Source organism: Gracilinanus agilis, chromosome 4 (genome assembly GCF_016433145.1).
Source record: "Gracilinanus agilis isolate LMUSP501 chromosome 4, AgileGrace, whole genome shotgun sequence".
NCBI lineage: Eukaryota > Metazoa > Chordata > Mammalia > Didelphimorphia > Didelphidae > Gracilinanus > Gracilinanus agilis.
In genome coordinates this window covers 458,981,902-458,999,624 of record NC_058133.1, presented here as the reverse complement: position 1 = coordinate 458,999,624, position 17,723 = coordinate 458,981,902, and the positions used below count along the sequence as shown (strand labels likewise).

The following is a 17,723-nucleotide window of genomic DNA, read 5'->3' as shown; positions in this document are numbered from 1 at the left end:
TATTCAAATTATCTCTGTCACAAAACAATGTTTATTAGATTTCAGTATATGTGGCTCAGTCACCAAATTCTCTAACTTACCACAGTGTCTTAGGGCCTGTTACTTGGTACTACTAGCAAAATATATATGCTTCCAAAGAAAAGTGTTAAATAATAAGCAAATAATAATGGTTTGAATTTACATAGAGTTTGAAATTTTAAAAAACACTTTCTTAAGTGTATTATTTTCATTTTACAGAGGTAGAAACTGAGACCAGTAAAATTAAATGATATGCCAAAGGAAAAATCTAAACAAATGTCAAAACTTGCATTAGGATATATGCTCTCTGACTCTATGCAACATTCCTTCTCTGCCATACCTGAAAGTACTACTTTCTATGCTGGTCACCTACACCACTGTCAAGTCTCCTATCATTATTTACCCTAGAAATGGAGGAATTCCTAACTACCAAGCACATCTATTATCCACAAGTAACCCAACTTGTGGTAAGAGGCTTATTAATTTTTCACTACATCACAACTATGAGAATGGTTCACAAATGCCTAATGCTTCAATTAAGACAACGCAATCACTAAGGTGAGATGGTTAGTTATGGGTATTTGACTCAGCTTACCCAATGGAAGGGACAACAAATCAAAAGATTCTGGCTCTGTCAGAACACACACATCTTGTTCTTGGTATTCTTAGTTCAGAAGTTAGGAATTAAATGACAAGGCAGAACCAAAAGTATCCAGCACAAGTATCCAGTTACCTTTCTAGTAAGTTAACAGGACAGCAGAATTTAGAGTGGAACTGGATCATTCATTTTACAGACATGGAAACTAAGGTACAGAGATATACAATAACTTTCTCAAGTGGAAAAACTAGCATTTGAACCCAAGTTGTGAGGTCAGGCCCACCACTCTTTGCACCATCTGTCATACAAGGCCTCCATCCGCAAGTATTCTCATTTATTTTTTTCCCTGATAATCAGTAAAAATGAGATTTAGATCACAAACTGCTTTGTCCTCTGACATCCAGGAATTTGATAATAAGAGTAAAAAGGTTCATCTTTAACGTAGTTGAAGCACCATGACATACTTTTGTACAAATAAGTCAGTTCCAAGTCAGAAGAGCAGTTAAGGGATAGGCAACTGGGGATTAATATGATATGTCCAGGTCACACAGCTAAGAAGTGTCTGAGGTCAAATTTGAAACCAAGACCTCCCATCTCCAGGCCTGGCTCTCTATCCACTAAGGCAATAGCTACCCCTCCTTAGTCTTAACTATAAGAACAACATCCAATGAGTTTGGCTATTTCACTATAGGACTCAAACTTGTATGTTGAGAAAGAGTGCCTTCCCATCACAGTGTTAAACTCAAACAGAAATACCTCCCAACACTACTTACTCACTTAGAAAAACACAAATAAACATTATCTGTGCTATATTGTATTTTTATGTATTTTGTTAAACATTTCTCAATATAATCTGGGCATTAAGGAATTTTGCAGGCCCTGAGGGAGTTTCCCCTGTTTTATACCATTTATTTTATGCTAGAAAGCTATCTATTCAGCAAAAGGAAGAAAGAGTAAAGATAAAGCACACAACTAGCATCTCAATATTTAAGGAGCACATAGTACGTATCTAGTACAGTCTTAATCATTACTTTACTAAGAAAAAAAAAAGCTCATTACATTGTGTTTTCTTAACTTCTGGCAAAGCTAATTGATAGAACATGGGATCAAAACCCCTTTTCCCTCTTCCTCCTTCAGTCACTTCCCCCAGCATTGTCCAAACTGTGAGACGAAGCCCAAGTAAAACCTGGCAGGACACCAGGAATTCCTGTCAGGCCTGGACAAATAACCTCCTGCATCACTGACCATCAGGCCTGAGAACTTCCCACCCTCAGAGACCGAGAATCCCAACCCAATCAGGGTCATCCAATGAACATAACCCAAGTAACCTACCTGAACCAATAGAGGCAACACAAGTTACCTCATCCCAGATAGCCACCCTATGAGAAAGTGAACTGATGACACACAGGGTGTTCTCTGTGGGCACTTGGTCATTCTCTCTCCCCACCCCCTACCCCCAGAGTTCATTACTAGAAAGGCAGAGAGTGTTAGATGGAGCTGCTCCCTTCCCCTTCTCTATATTGCCTGATGATAAGTGTTTTACATCACCCACCCCTCTGCCCAGCAGCCCAATTGGAGTGCTTTCTCCCTCCTTTGTGTGGGGTAAAGGAGGGGAGGGACAGGCATGGCACTTGGTCTGGGGGTGGGTCCCAGCACTGTCTCTAAAAAGTTCACCATCATTGCTATAAGAGATTGCCCCCTTCTCCATTCTGGTGGAGACTCGGCAGCCATCTTTGTTGGCACTTATCTCCCCTGGTTCCCCCTCACTCTCTCACCCCCGCCTCCCCTCCACTGCCACTTCTACTGCCATGGGCCTCCCATCCCCATCTTCACCCTCTTTTCCTCTGAACAAAGCTTTGCTGTATTACTTTACTCTCTGCCTCATTTGTCTTGGTTCAGACCCCCCTGTTAACCAGGTCTGACACTAATTACCTTATGTATATATAGCTCTGAGATGAAAAACAGTCAATTTTATTAAAGGGCTACAGAACTGTAGATTACCTACTGCTTTCCAGAATGGATGAACCATTTCACAGGTCCACACACAATCCATCAGTGTGCCTGACCTAAGAGTTCCTCTAATAGTTGTCATCTTTATTAATTTGATGGGCATGAGGTAAAAACTTGAAAGAGTTTTAAAAATCTGAATATCTCTTATTAGTGATACAGAATATTTTTATACGACTGTTGATAGTTTGCATATCTTCTTTTGAGAACTGTCTGCTCATATCTTTTTATTATTTATCTACCAGGAAATGGCTCTCCTTGTAAATTTTAATCAGTTTCCTCTGTGTCTTGGATATGAGATCTTTATCAGAGAAACTTGCTGCAAAATTCCCCTTGCACCACTTCCCCCATCCACTCAATTAACTGTTTCCTTTCTGTTTCTAACTTCACTGATTTGTCTGTGCAAAAGCACTTCAATTTTACTCACTCACAGGTATCTTGTTGCTCTGTGATCCTCTTTCTCCCTTGTTTGATCTCTATCCCATCTCCACAGTGACAAAAGGTGAATTTCCTTCCCCAATATTCTACTTTGTTTACAGGAAGACTTTCTAATCTAGGTTCTATGTCCAATTGGAGTTCTCTGTAATATATGGTGTGAGATGTTGGTCTTAGCCTATTTTCTCCCAGACTGCTTTCCACTACTCTGAAAAAAGAAAATCAATAATCAATGCTTTGAATGTGTTTAGATTATTAAATTGGAATTAAAGATGTAAAACTGTGGTTTGTGGTAAGAATATAGGCTAAGGAAGAAGTCTGTGTATGTAACCAGATTAAGAATGTAGCACAGGATAGTACCTGAATAATAGTTTTAAGTGTGTGTTACTATAAGTGTTACAACATTAATCATGTGTGTGATTATACATTATATTATTCTACATGTCAAATTGATTGATGTAAGAGGATGATTAGCATGAAAGGTTGGCTGCCAGGGGCAGTAAGTCATGCAGGTCTGGCCACCTGTGAGGGAGTTGGGGACTTCTCAGAAATGGGGATTAGGTAGGATAAACATGAAACTATAAAGCATGTGTATTTTGCAATATGGTGTCTCAGACCCAACTGGGGGAGTCTGCAGACTTTTGGCTTGTGTAATTTTTTTGCTCACAAAAAAGTCAGATCTTTGCCAAGAGAGTTTCCCAGTCTCCTTCAGTACCCAGAAATTTTTATTAGTGAGTCTTTACACCAGTAACTGGTCTCACTACATTTATAAAACAAACACAGAAGCTCAATTGCTTCTGGATCTGGGTCTCTGACTCCACAGTCAGTTCAGTTCACTTTTCATTAAGCCACACTACATTCCTTCTTTTTCTCCTTTTCCACTTCTCCTTACTGTTTACAAGCTGCTCAGTTCTCCACAATCCTAAAATGTCTTTCCTTGTCCTCTCCTGTCTATGCAGCCACAACTCTACTTTTCTTCTCCCTCTCCCTGTCAATTTCTTGAAAAAGCTGTCAATGACCAATGCCTCCACTCCCTCACCTACCTCTCATATTCACTATTCAACTTAAATTGCCCTTTCAAAGGTCACCAATAACTTCTTCACTGCCAAATATAATGGTCTTTTTTTAGTCTTTATCCTTCTTGAGTCCTTTGCAATATCTGACACTGAAGGCCACTCCTTACCTTAGCTTCAGACACCATACTCTTTAGATTCTCTTCCTATACTTCTACTTATTCCCAATCCTTAAAAATGGGTGATCCACAAAGTCTGGCTTTTGGCCTCTCCTCATTTTTCACTATGCCCTTTTCCTTTAGCAATCTCTTTCATTCCTAGAGCTTTGAATACCAATTCTAATTAGATGTCTCCCAAATCTGTATCCCCAGACACTGCCTCTAGACTTAGATCACAAATTATAAGAGTAGAAAAGGATTGTAAAGGTCATCTAGTAGCCTATGAACAAGAATTCCCTCTACAACATTTGGTTATCCAATCTTTGCGTGAAGATTCCATATCACCTTCCATATGTCTAAAAGAGTGCTAGCTTATTATAATTTCCCTCCATAAACCTGAGTCTCCTTTTGATTTCACTATGGCATCACCATTCCCCTAGACTCCCACATTCACAACTTCAATGTTACTTCTGACTCTTCCATTTATGTTATGTCTCACATCTAGCTACCAAGTTCAATTCATTCTGTTTTTTGCAACACCACTGCTCCACTCCTTTCACCATCTCTTTTTATTCCCATGTGTACTACACTAGTATAGACCCTCATTATCACCCACCTGCACTATTACAATAACTTTCTAACAAGTTTTCCTTCCTTCACTCTTGTCACACTCCAACCCATTCACTTTTCTGCTGGGCTACCTAATTATTGACTGACAAGTGAAAACTTCTTTGCCTGGTACACAAGGCTCTTACCTTTTCAATTTATTTCTTATTTCCCCTATATAATCTATATTTTAGTTACGTTATCTGAACCCTTAATGTGGCTTATGTTATCTGTGTCAAGTATACCCTTCCAGTCACCCAGGTTTATAACCTTCACCCCCCCTCATTTTGTCATTTCTGAATCTACTTCTGTCATAACTGTCCCTTTCTCTCCAATAACCCAGCCATCATCCTAAGTCCTCATCACCTCTCTTCTGACCCACTGCAAAGCTTCCTAATTGATTTATTGTGTCAAATCTCTCCCCACTCTGTAATATGTGACTTGTGAGTTTCAAAATCAATACCTAATATTCTAAGTATTATATTTAATAAGATTTATTTATAATAACAAACATAAAAAAGCTAGAGCAAAAAGTCACCTTCCTCAGCCCTGCATGTGGGAAAAAGAGAGAAAAAGGGAGAAAAAGGAAGCGCTTACAGCAAACTATATACAAAATGTGAAAAACGCAAACGTGAGGAGCCAGGGAAAGGGATGCTGGGAGATGAAAGGAATTCTGGGGAACATAGTTTTAAAGGTATAAAATTCTCTAATTAATACAGAATCTTTGATCACACTATCAATGTAACCTTTGCACTGGCTGTCCCCCTTCCCTGGAATGCACTCACTTCCACCTCTTAAAATCTCTAGTTTCCTCAGTTCAAACATCACCTACTGCATGAACTCTTTTTGTATCCTCCCAGATGACAATACACCTCTCCCCACCTCCAACTGCTTTACACTTATTTTGTATATACCTGCACATTATGTCATTTCTAATAGAATGTAAGTTATTTGAGGGCAGGGGGACTGACTCACTTTCGTTTCATATGTCTAGCATAATTCCTAATACAAAGTGGGTACTTAGTTGATTGATTGTGGTCTCTTGCTTTTGCTCAAGCTATTCCATATACCTCGGATAGTGATGGAGAATTTTTTAGAAACTGAGTGCCATGCCTCTCTCCCACACCACATACTGGGTACACCTGCTCCCTACCTTACCCCACACAGGAGGAGAAAGGGCTCCCATTGGGCTGCTGGACAGAGGGGCAGTGGATGTAAAAAAATGTCATTAGGCATGGTGGAGAGGGAGAGGGGAGCAGCTCCACCAGAGTCCCTCTGTCTTTCTAGTAATGAACTGGGGGGTCAAGTCCTCACAGAGAGCACTCTGCATGCCATCTTTGGTACCCGTACCATAGGTTCACCATTACTGATCTAGGTTAACTTCCCTCTTCTGTGTCTACTGAAACCTTACCTATCCTTTAAAACACAACTCAAATGCAACATTTTCCACAAAACATTCACCTTTTCCCCAGCCTTAAATACTACTTTTGTTTTGTACTTCTCCAATACACTCATCGTGTATTATTGCATATTTTTATCTGTATACATATCTTATCCCTCCACAAGAATGTAATCATCAAGGAGCCAGAGTTTATCTGAACTCTTTATCTCCCCCAGTTCCCAGCACGTATTCTACACACAATAAGCATTTAACAAATGCCTAAAACAAATATATTTATCCCTTTATTAGTTGTTCATTTCCACCATTCATTAAGTCAACATCTCAGGCTACCTGAAAGATTCCAAAGTTCCAAAGTATCTCACCTCTCATGACAACTTAATGATAAATTATGCCTTTTCCTTTATTCCAAAAAAACTTCACCTATCCAACTTTTCATGATTACTACAGGAAATACTTCCATCAAATTCCTTGTCTTTGAAGCATGAAATCTAGTAATCTTCTGTGACTCTTTCTCTTCTTTCCTTATAGCAAACTGTAACAAAACCCAGACTCTTATGTACACTTCTAATATCAATCCTCTCTTCTCTATCACCTCTGCCAAGTTTCTGATCCAGGCTTTGGCCATATAATATCTTATACTACTGCAACCTTTTAACTCTCCTAGCCTGGTTTCTCTCTTTTATTGCTTCTATAATGTCACTATTAAAGGAGTTAAGAGCTATTTTATCTAAACTCTCATTCTCCAAACACTTCAAGGGGTCCTCAAAATCCTCTGCACTAGATACTGGTTCAATTTTTATTTTATGGAGTTCCACTAGTCTCCCCTCCTTTTTCCCTGTTCCATTTGCTCCAGTCTTTCATAGCTCCCTATGTTCATTTCCAACTTCAAGTCTTTGCCCAGGCTGCCTGATCCAAGTCTACTTCATATCAACCATTTATTTAGCTTGCCTTCAAAATCTACTACAACACTAGAATACCCTTCTATTTCATGTCTCCTCCTAGCCTCTAATCTATTCCTCATTTTTAGCAGTTTCATCAACTACTACTTTACTCAGCCAATTTCCTCCTCCCACCCTTTATTCACAGTATATTAGCCTCCTGCATTCTCTCTGACATTACAGCAATCTCTCTTTATCCACGGTTTCACTTTCCATGGTTTCAGTTACCCAGTCATTTCAAGGGAAGGAGGAAGGCAAGAAAGAGAATGTCACTGGATGAGGAAGGGCTGGGACTGAGCTAGAGATCTGACCTCAGCAGTTTTCTACCCACTAAAGTAGTCTCGCCTTTGATTAGTTCAGGCTTTTTTTTTTTTTTGGGGGGGGGTGTCTTGGAACATATAATAAGGATATATCCTTGGAACAAGGATAAGGGGAGGGGGCGGAGGAACTACTATAAAGCATTGTATAATAACATACAATGTACTTTATTATTACTGTATTTAATGTGGGTAATGTCTTACTGTGTGTTTAATTTATCAACTAAAATTTACTGTGTGTATGTATGTATAAGAAAATTATGTTCTATATGGGATTGGCAGGTGTTCACTGTATAGCCACGGTTTCAGCCGTCCCATCCATGGTAGGCCTTGGATTGCATCATTCATGGATATGAAGCCCTATTGTATTTCAAGTAGCTCTAAGACTTTTATTTCCTTCAGGATATCTTCTTAAGCAATCAAAGGAAATCTATTTTTCCCCTATCCCTTAGTTTAAGTATAAAATGTCACAAACTCATAACTACATTCTTTGCCCTTTAAATACAATCACTTGGTTTGTTCAGGAATATATCTTGGAAATGACATCATTATCAGAGCAAAAAATATCCTCCCATTACCCTTCCCTTCTAATTTTTACTACATTAAACTGTGTAAGAATTTACTAATTTTATGTGATTAAAATTATACATTTTATCTTATGTGATCCTTAAAAAGATAATTTTTCTTTTTCTTTGCCTATGCTTATTTTCTCATTTTTTCTCTTATATTATTTCTATAACTAGCATTGTGGTAAATAAGCATATATATAGACATCCTTGCTTCTACCTCTGATCTCACTGGAAAGACCTCTAACTTTTCTCCATTTGCATGTAATGTTTGTTCTTAGATTTAGATAAATACTATTTTCCATATTAAAGAAATGTCCTTTTATTCTTGATTTCTAGAATTTCACAGAAATGAGTGTTGGATTTTGTCAAAAACCTTTTTGATATCTATTGATCTAGTCATACAGTCTTTCTTATTCATAATTAAAATGATTTATTAAATTTATAGTCTTATGTTGAACTAACACTGCATTTCTGGCATAAGCCCAACTTAGTCATAGTGTATAATCTTTCTAATACATTATTGTAGTTTTCTTGCTAATATTTTATTTAACAATTTTGCAACTATATTGGTCTATAATTTTCTTTCTGTTCTTTGGATCTCCCTAGTTTAAGTATCAAGACTATATTTGTATCACAGAAAGATTGGAAAGATTTCTTCTTTTCTTATTGGTACTAACATAAAGATAGTATTATAATTAAATGTTCTTTGAATATTTGATAGAATTCACCTATGGACTCCCATCTGGTCCTGGAATTTGTGTCTTTTAGGAATTCAATTATGGTTTGTTCCTATTTCTCTGATACTGAGCTATTTAAAAGGTCTATTTTTTGTTTATCTTATTATTTTATATTTTTGTAAGTATTCATTTATTTCCTTTAAAGTCATCAGTTTTGAGAGTAATATAAGTTTTGGTACATTATCTCATTGTTGTCATTTTCTCTAACAAAACTTTCTATAAAATGTTTTTAAATGCATAAAAATAAAATGTATCACATTACAATGGAAATCAATTTTACTGAAAAACATCTATCAAAATGCTAAAAAAAAAAAAAAACAAACACAAGTTCACAGACCCAAGGTTAAGAACCTCTGATCTACTCATTATTCTAGGCTTCCTTGAAGATCTAGTAAAGATTAAAGTCAATCAATCAATGAACATTTATTAAGTACCTACTATGTGCTAGGCATGGTGCTAAGTATCAGGGATACAAAAGAAGGTAAAGACAGTCCATGCTTTTAAGGAACTAATATAAAACTTCTAAGACCACTCTGATCAACAGTCTCACAAATAAAAGAAGAGTGTACATGCACATGGCTACTTGTTGTTCAGTCATGTCTGATGCTTTATGACTTCATTTGGGGTTTTCTTGGCAATGATACTGAAGATATCTCTCCAGCTCACTTTGCAGGTGAGAAAACTGAAACAGAGTTAAGTGACTTGCCTAGAGGCACAAGGCTAATAAGTATCTTAAGGGTGGTTTAGAACTCAGGTCTTCCGGACTCCAGGTCTGGCGCTCTATCCACTGCACTACCTAGTTTCCCCTGTAAACATATATGTATGTTACAGCATTTGTTGTTCAGTTATGTCAGACTCTTTATGACCCCACATGGGTATTTTCTTGGCAAAGACACTGGAGTAGTTTGCCCTTTCCTTCTCCAGCTCATTTGAAAGATGAGGAAACTGAGACAAACAGGGTGAAGTAATTTGCCCAGGGCCACACAATTAGCAACTGAGATTAGATTCCAGGTCCAGTGCTCTATCTACTACACAACCTACCTGCTCCCTCTATGTGGCTTAGCCAAACTTAATAAATACCTATACTCAGGCAGATATTGGTGATCTATTGGTAAATCATTCACATTTCAAAACATTCAGAAATAAGAGGCAGGTAAGTGACTCAGTGGACAGAGAGCCAGGGCTGGAGATGGAAGGTTCTGGGTTCAAATCTGAATGCCAATGCTACCTAGCTATGTGATCCTTGAAACTAATTCTTGGTATCAATTCTAAGACAGAAGATGAAGGTTTAAAAAAAATATTCAGAAATAAAAGCCTGTGAATTACCTTGCAAGATGGAGCACTCTTAAGAATTAAACCCAAGTCTGAATTACTGCTCTAGCACGGCATTTGTTTTATTTCATGTTAACTCTTTCTTCCCAGAAACTTTACCATGACAAAGCAAAAACCCCAAGGCAGTTAAAAAGTCTGTATAAAATGTATATAAGTCCTAGAATTAGTGTGAATGTGTTGGTGGCATTAAAGGATATACCATTAACAAAGAATTTGCTGGATGAAAACTGGTATTTCCACAGATGCTATAATTGGTTCAAAACTCCAGCAGCAATCAAGGTCCTTTCAGAGGCGAGGAGAGTCAAGAGAGAGGCAAAAACTAGAACAAGTTGATTTCATATGCAATAGAAAATCTTTAAGTGGAACTTAAGACCTACTTCTATACCACCAAAGTACTAGCCATTTATTCCACTATACCAGTGATGGGCCAGATATGACCCCCTGAAATGTTCTACCGGGCCACACGACATTATTCCTAATCTGACAAACACAATGAGTAGGATACAATACAATGAAACTTTGAAAGAGTTGCCTTAGAAACAGACCGACAGATGAGCATTTCCTTTCCTTTGGCCCCTTCATTAAAGTTTGCCCATCACTGCACTATACTGAGGTATGAACACTGTACTCCCAAAACATATCCCTACCCACTGATACTCCTACTCATGATCTCTCTTAAATTCCTCTGATACTTTCATTTGCTGTTACTTCTTTTTTTTCTTTCTCACCTCCAAGTCATCAATTAATCTACTAGGATCCTACTGCTATTAACCATTTGTTCTCATAGAGGTCTTAAAAATCCTTAAAGGTCAGGATCAGAGCTACAACAAAAATTTTCGTCTGGGAATCAAGACAACAGAAACAATTAGGGGAGTTCCAGTTCAGCACTGGCTGATGAGTAACCCCAAACCAGGCTTCTCTCCATAAGCTCTTGCTCTTGGAGGAGTTGTAATATATACCTGAGATATAATTGGTCTAGGCAAGGCAGCTGAAAAACTAGTAATTAATATTTGCTAAAACTTTTCATACTTATATCATTATTATTTGAAGAGGGCAGAGGGGTCGGTGACCTGCAAAACTCCTGAATATGGGCAAAATAGGCTGAACTATAACTGGAAAATATGTAACAAAAATACATAGGTAACATTAATATGTGGATTTCTAAGTTAATACATGGGTCTGTGGAAATCCATTTCTATTGAAGTTTGACACTATTATGCTAGTAGACAGAGAAGCAGAACCAAAGTGGGAGAAGATCAGGGAAACTTCAAAAAGGACATGTGACACCTGAGTTAAGCCTTAACAGTAATCAGGTTGTAGAAATCAGAGATGGGAGATAGAATACAGAATCTGGTGAATAACTAATAGTTTGGTTTGATCAAATGCAGAGTACATGAAGGGGAGTAGAGTAAAATGAGGCTGGAAAGGTAGGATGGAACCAGACTGTGAAAAGCCTCAAACTTGTGGTCAAAGAGCCTGGCAGGGGTTCTAACTTTCTGTGTTATAGACTCCCTCTGACAGTCAAGTAAAACCTACAGATACCTTCTCAGTAGAATGTTTTTAAATAATGAAAAGAAATGCTCCTTTGAAGTTGAAGGTCAGTGAGAATAAAGGTGCAATGTTTCTCCTACCCAAGTACACAGATCTCCTGACATCCTTTCATGGATGTCCATGGACTGCAGGTTAAGAATGTCTGCTCTAAGAGGCAAAAAGAGTCTGGGCAGAGGGCTCTTCATTCAGAAGCAGACTTCCAACTCTGGGACATCTCTCTTTTTTTGTTTTGTTTTATTTTTCAAATTAGCAAAAATTTATTTTTTCTCCCTTCCCCAACATCTCTGAAGAAAATAAAAGAAAACACAATCTTTTTATAGCCTTGGTTTCCTGAACTATAAAATGAAGATAATAATAGCACCTATCATCATGTGAGCCAATCCAAAAAGGCAAAGGCAAGCTAGTCTACTTTTATAAATCATCTGAATATTAATTTGACTAGCATTTAGTTGCATAGTCAATTATGAATTAGGATTCCTTAAGAAATGAAATGTTAAAACTTATTAAGAGAAAAATTCTAAATAATAATTTACTATATAAAAGGGATATCTGAAATCTGTTTCTTTACCACCATTTATTAGAACTACTAAACAAGTAGCAAGAGTTTCAACTTGCTTCCTAATACTAACATGCTGATGGAGAGACAACATGGAAGAGCTGGGGTTAAGCCCACTGTGATCCATTCTGGCTATGTGACCCTGAGCATTCACTTAACTCACTCTCCGTGAGCTGGGTCCAAGACTGTAAACTGCAGAGCAAGTACCCTTCAGTATTATAGTAGAGGGAGTTTCCTTGCTAGGAATCCCCCATACCAATGAAATCACAGGTCTTGTTCAAAGAATAAAAAACTTCCTGATGGCATACAAATTAGCAGTGCAAAATGGTCCAAAAATGGATAACAAAAGGGAAGAAGAGCTAACGTCAGGACAACTAGCTACAGAATAAGAAACAGGATAGAAACATGGCTACTTAAAAAAGACCTAAAATGGTACCCAATTCACCATAATACCACCATTAGTTGTTGCCTATAGCATAAAAGGTGACTATAGTTTTCTTAAAATAGTTACCCACTGAAGGTTACTTTCTTCCAGACAACAAAAGCCTACAGTTACTTAAGGTTGGACAGATCTAATTTTTGCTTGGAAAAATACTGTCATAATGCAATTAAGTTGGAAAAGACATCCTCAAACTTATCATGACATCATATCCTCAAAAAATCAAATAAATAAATAAATAAAGTCATCATGGTAACCACAACAGCTACCCACCTTCCTACTCCAAGTCAAGAAATAAAAAGTCCACACCTCATACCATGTCCCAATATTTGCATACTTCCTTAAAGTCACTCTTCTAGACAACTGCTTCTATGGTAGGTTTAAAAAAAAAAGTCCTATTTCAGTATTGCAGGGTTCTTAATAGTTTTGTGTCATGCACATCCTTGACAATTTGGTAAAAACCTATGAATCCTTCTCAGAGTAATGTTTTTAAATGTATAAAGATAACGTAGGATTATAAAACAAACAATTATAATGAAACATTATCAAAAGTAAAAAAAAAAGGAAATTCACAGACCTCAGGATAAGAACTCCTGGTTTAAGAAAAAACTCTGAAACCTCAGAAGTTTTCCAGAAAACACTCTAGAGTCAAATTTTGGAACCTGACTTACACACTATCAACTTTGTGCAGCTCCTATTTTAACTGGCATCTGCAATAGTGAAATTAGGTCAAAATTGTGCCACCTGAAAAGTAACCAGAAGGGGTATTAACAGGAGAAAGATCTAAAACACGAGGCATGAAAATTATAAGGCTTTCAGAGGAAGTTTTGTTGATTTTCAAAGAAATAAAATAGAAGAACAAGAAGTCTAAGTATTAGGATGAAGGAAGGGAACTGATTTCAACACAATAAAATAAAAACAAAACCTGGTGAGGAAGTGGTCTGGGACTTAATTATATGACACTTAAAAATGGGAAAAAAAAAACACTTTTTCCCCCACTGAAAAGTCTTCCCACTTAAGAAGAATTTCCGTTTTGACTTTTAAGATTATGTTACTATTTCAATATTTAAATAATTTCAAGAAAAATAGTCATTAGAATATAAGAAGTGACATAGTATATAACAAGAAGAAATTGTTTTGACTTTTAGGACTAGATTACTATTTTCAACATTTTAAGCCGTTAACTACATTCTGAACCTGAAGCAGAGATTGGCCTTGATCTAAGTTAACTCCACTAAATAGAGGAAGAATTCAAGTCTAAAGGCCAAATGCTTCTGAAACATCTAAGAAGAGAACTGGGCAATTATTCAAGAACAAGCCCAATATAATTAAATTCTTTCGGAATCCTTCTTTGCTTAGTTCACATCAGATATCTATTAACTCCTGTTACAGCACAACAACATGTCATGGAAAATAGGACATTTCATTTACATAGGGCACTGTACCAAAACTAGAACAGTTCAACAGTGATCCTAACACAATGTTATTCAGTTCAAACAGCTTGAATTACAGAAATGATATGATTGGTCACTAAGCAGGTAACAGGATAGCCTGGGATAGATACAAGGGTTTAAAGATGACTAAGTTGCTGAGCAAAATAAGATTACACAAACTGAAAATAGAAGGAAAATTGAGAGAACTCCAACCATAGAACACTTTTCCTATATTACAAAGTTGACAAGAGAAACTATCTCCCCAAAATGCATTCCTCTTATGAACTTAAGTCTTACTCACTTTTTAAAAATAGCATCAGATTTTAGAAACAATGCTTAATAAGGAGCTTTATAAGGAAATTACAACTGCTAAAGAGTCCCGATTCTTGAAGTCATGGACTTCATGAAGACTTGGTTTAAATTCTAGTTCCTCAATGCTAGTTATCTCCAATTTATCTTGTCTTTATCTTGTTTGCACATAAGTTGTTTAAATGTGGTCTCTCCCATCAGACTGCAAGCTCCTTGAGAAAAGGACTATTTTTTGACTTTTTTTCATATGCCCAATGCTCAGCACAAAGTAGATGCTTAAAAAAATGCTGCTTGACTGATTAAGACTTAAAAGCTATGTTAACTACAGGTAAGTCACAACCTAGCTATCTCCTTTCCTGATCTGTAAAATGAACATAATTCTCTAGAATCTATCTAACAAGGTTATGAAGTCTAAATGAAATATTTATTGTATGTGAAGTACTTTACAAATTTTAAGAGACCTATAAAAATGTGAGTTATTATTACAGATCAAATTCAAACATAATTTTCAGAATCAAAACATCACAAAGTAGGTTTCAATAACTGCTAAATCATTCCATCTAGTTATAAATACTAGTTTCATGAAAATCACAAAATTTTATTAATGGAGGGAATCCTAGAGACCTACTTAAATCCCCTCCCTTTATATGTGCAAACGGTGAGCCACAAGGTTAAATAAATTGTTCAGTTCAAAGGTATATGGCTAGTTAATAGCCAGAGTTATAACTAGGAATAAAATCTCTTGACTTGCAGATCAGTTAATGCTATTATTCCATGGCATGTCACCTATTTAGAGGATAATTTAGAGATTCCAAGAGATGCTCAGTATCTGAGTTTGAACAGAATACCTTACTCAATCTACTGTATTTGGCAGAGGAAAAAAAAACAAGTTTTAAAATCAAACTATCATAACTTCAGAAAATCGGTGTCTCTATGCCTTGAATAATGTTCTATAACATTTTCTTTTTGTTCTTTACTGCTATTTTATTTTGTATATACTACTTAACTACTTAAAAGACTCCTGGTGACAGGGATGACAAGAAGTCTGGAAAACTAATATTCATAGGTAATAAAAAAAAGTTTCATTTTTGAAAATGATTTAAACTATTCCTCCACAAAACATTTTCACCAAAGCTAACAAGTAGCAAAATTGATAGTTTTGAGATTTACTTCTTTTCTAGCCCCTCTATGCTGCCCCTCTATGCTCTTCTTGATGACAAGGAGTGAAACTGAAAAAAAATGGGCAATGAAGAAATATAATAAAGAGCTTAAATTCCATGCAAGCTGAAAAATCAACTAACAATTATGTGCCCATTATTCTGACACAATCATTAAAATATCTTTAACTCTGACCCAAGTTAAATTTAGTCTCACATATAAAATATAACAATAAAATATTCATAATTTACTGGTACTGTTCTTATTAACTGAGAAAAATAAGGGCTTATACTATATATCACTGAAAAACACAACTTCTTAAACTTCCACACTGAAATTTGATATTTCAAGAGGAAATAGTTCCTCCCCAGCATTATAAATGATAACCACACCCCATGTTTGCCAGAAAACATATATCTTTCCCCTGATCAGAGACAGAGTTTGGGAGTTATAGGATAAAAGATTAAATGAGACATAATCAAGGAAAAGACAATAAAAGAAAGGGAAAGAAAGGAATGTGGAAGACCTCTTTCCCTCTGTTTTTCATTCACAAGCAGAAAGAGTTAAATAATTAAGCATTTATTAGAGAGTCGAAATTTCTATTACAAGTTGACTCTCTATCCAGAAAGCACCTTTTGTGGAGGAAAATAGAAACAATTTTTAGGCCAATGTTATTAATAGGTTAAATCTTCCTTTGATATAGCTATTAATTTCTTAACTCTAAAATAAGGTTAAATAAGCCAAGATCAGCCAGCCATTCAAAAAAGTAACTTAACAGCCCTGATAAACTACTTAGTAATTGTTTGGTTCTTTTATGATTCAAGTATTTATTGAGCAAGTCCTATTTGCTCATCATCCTGCAAGTTCCATTGAGGATAAAAGGTCCTCTATCTATCCTAAAAGAATTTAATTTTCTAGTTGAAAAATTAAGACATACACATAAAACATTTAAGAAAACATAATTATTAAATATTAATATGAGGGGCACAAATGATATGTTTATATGAGTTCAAAGAAGGAGATATCAATATGAACTACAGTAGTTTGTGAAGGCTAAGTTTTCTAATTCTTACAATGTGACATACTTTAGAAACAAAGACAAACTGATCACATTAACTAGAAGGGATCCCAGAGGCATAAAGACCGAGTCCCTCATTTTACAAATGAGAAAAATGAAACCCAGGGTTAAGTGATATTTATTCAAGGTCACACAAGTAATAAATATCAGTGATGGAATGGACCTGAAGGATCAATCGGAATATGAGACACCAATACAGATAGCTACAATATACAACATTACATACGTGCTTTAGATTGTTACAAAATACAGAGTTATATGTAGTTGAAGGGGAAAATGAGAGAATGCCCTTCGACTGGGGAATGGCTGAACAAATTGTGGAATCTGTTGGTGATGGAAAACTACTGTGCTCAAAGGAATTATGAACTGGAGGAATTCCATGTGAATTAGAGAGACCTCCAGGAACTGATGCAGAGTAAAAGGAGCAGAATCAGGAGAACATTGTACACAGAGACTGATACACTGCGGTACAATCGAACATAATGGACTTCTCTACTAGCAGCAATGCAAGAATCCAGAGCAAGGCTGAGGGACTTCTGAGAAAGAAAACTAGCCACATTCAGAGGAAAAATTGTGGGAGGAGAAACACAGAGGAAAAACAACTCCTTGAACACATGGGCTAATGGGGATATTATTGGGGATGAAAACATTAAACGATAACTCTAGCCCAACTATCAATAATATGGAATTAGGGCTTAATCAATGATACATGTAAAACCCAGTGGAATTGTGTATCGGCTAAGGGGGGACAGGGGGGTTTTTGGGGAGAGGGAAAGAACATGAAACATGTAAATATGGGAAAATATTCAAAATAAAAATAAAAATATCAAAAAAACATATATATGTAGTTGAAGGGAAGACTTTTACCACCCAGAAAGAGCAGGAAAGGCTTCATGGAGGAGTTAATAATTTGAATTCAGACTCTAAAGGTGGAGGACATTCTAGAGGAAAAAGCATACGAACAAGACAAAGATATAAGAATATAGAGCATATTCATTGGTCAATTTGGCTGAAGAATAGGAATATAAAAGAAGGTTAGAAAGCAAAGATGGCACTAAATTATAGGCCT

General features: G+C 36.4%; 1 protein-coding gene across 1 annotated transcript in view; it reads right to left on the bottom strand.

Annotated features, from left to right (window-relative positions):
• Positions 1-17,723, bottom strand: part of GNAI3 (G protein subunit alpha i3) — a 50,884-nt gene that overhangs the window by 18,951 nt on the left and 14,210 nt on the right. The window lies entirely within an intron of this gene.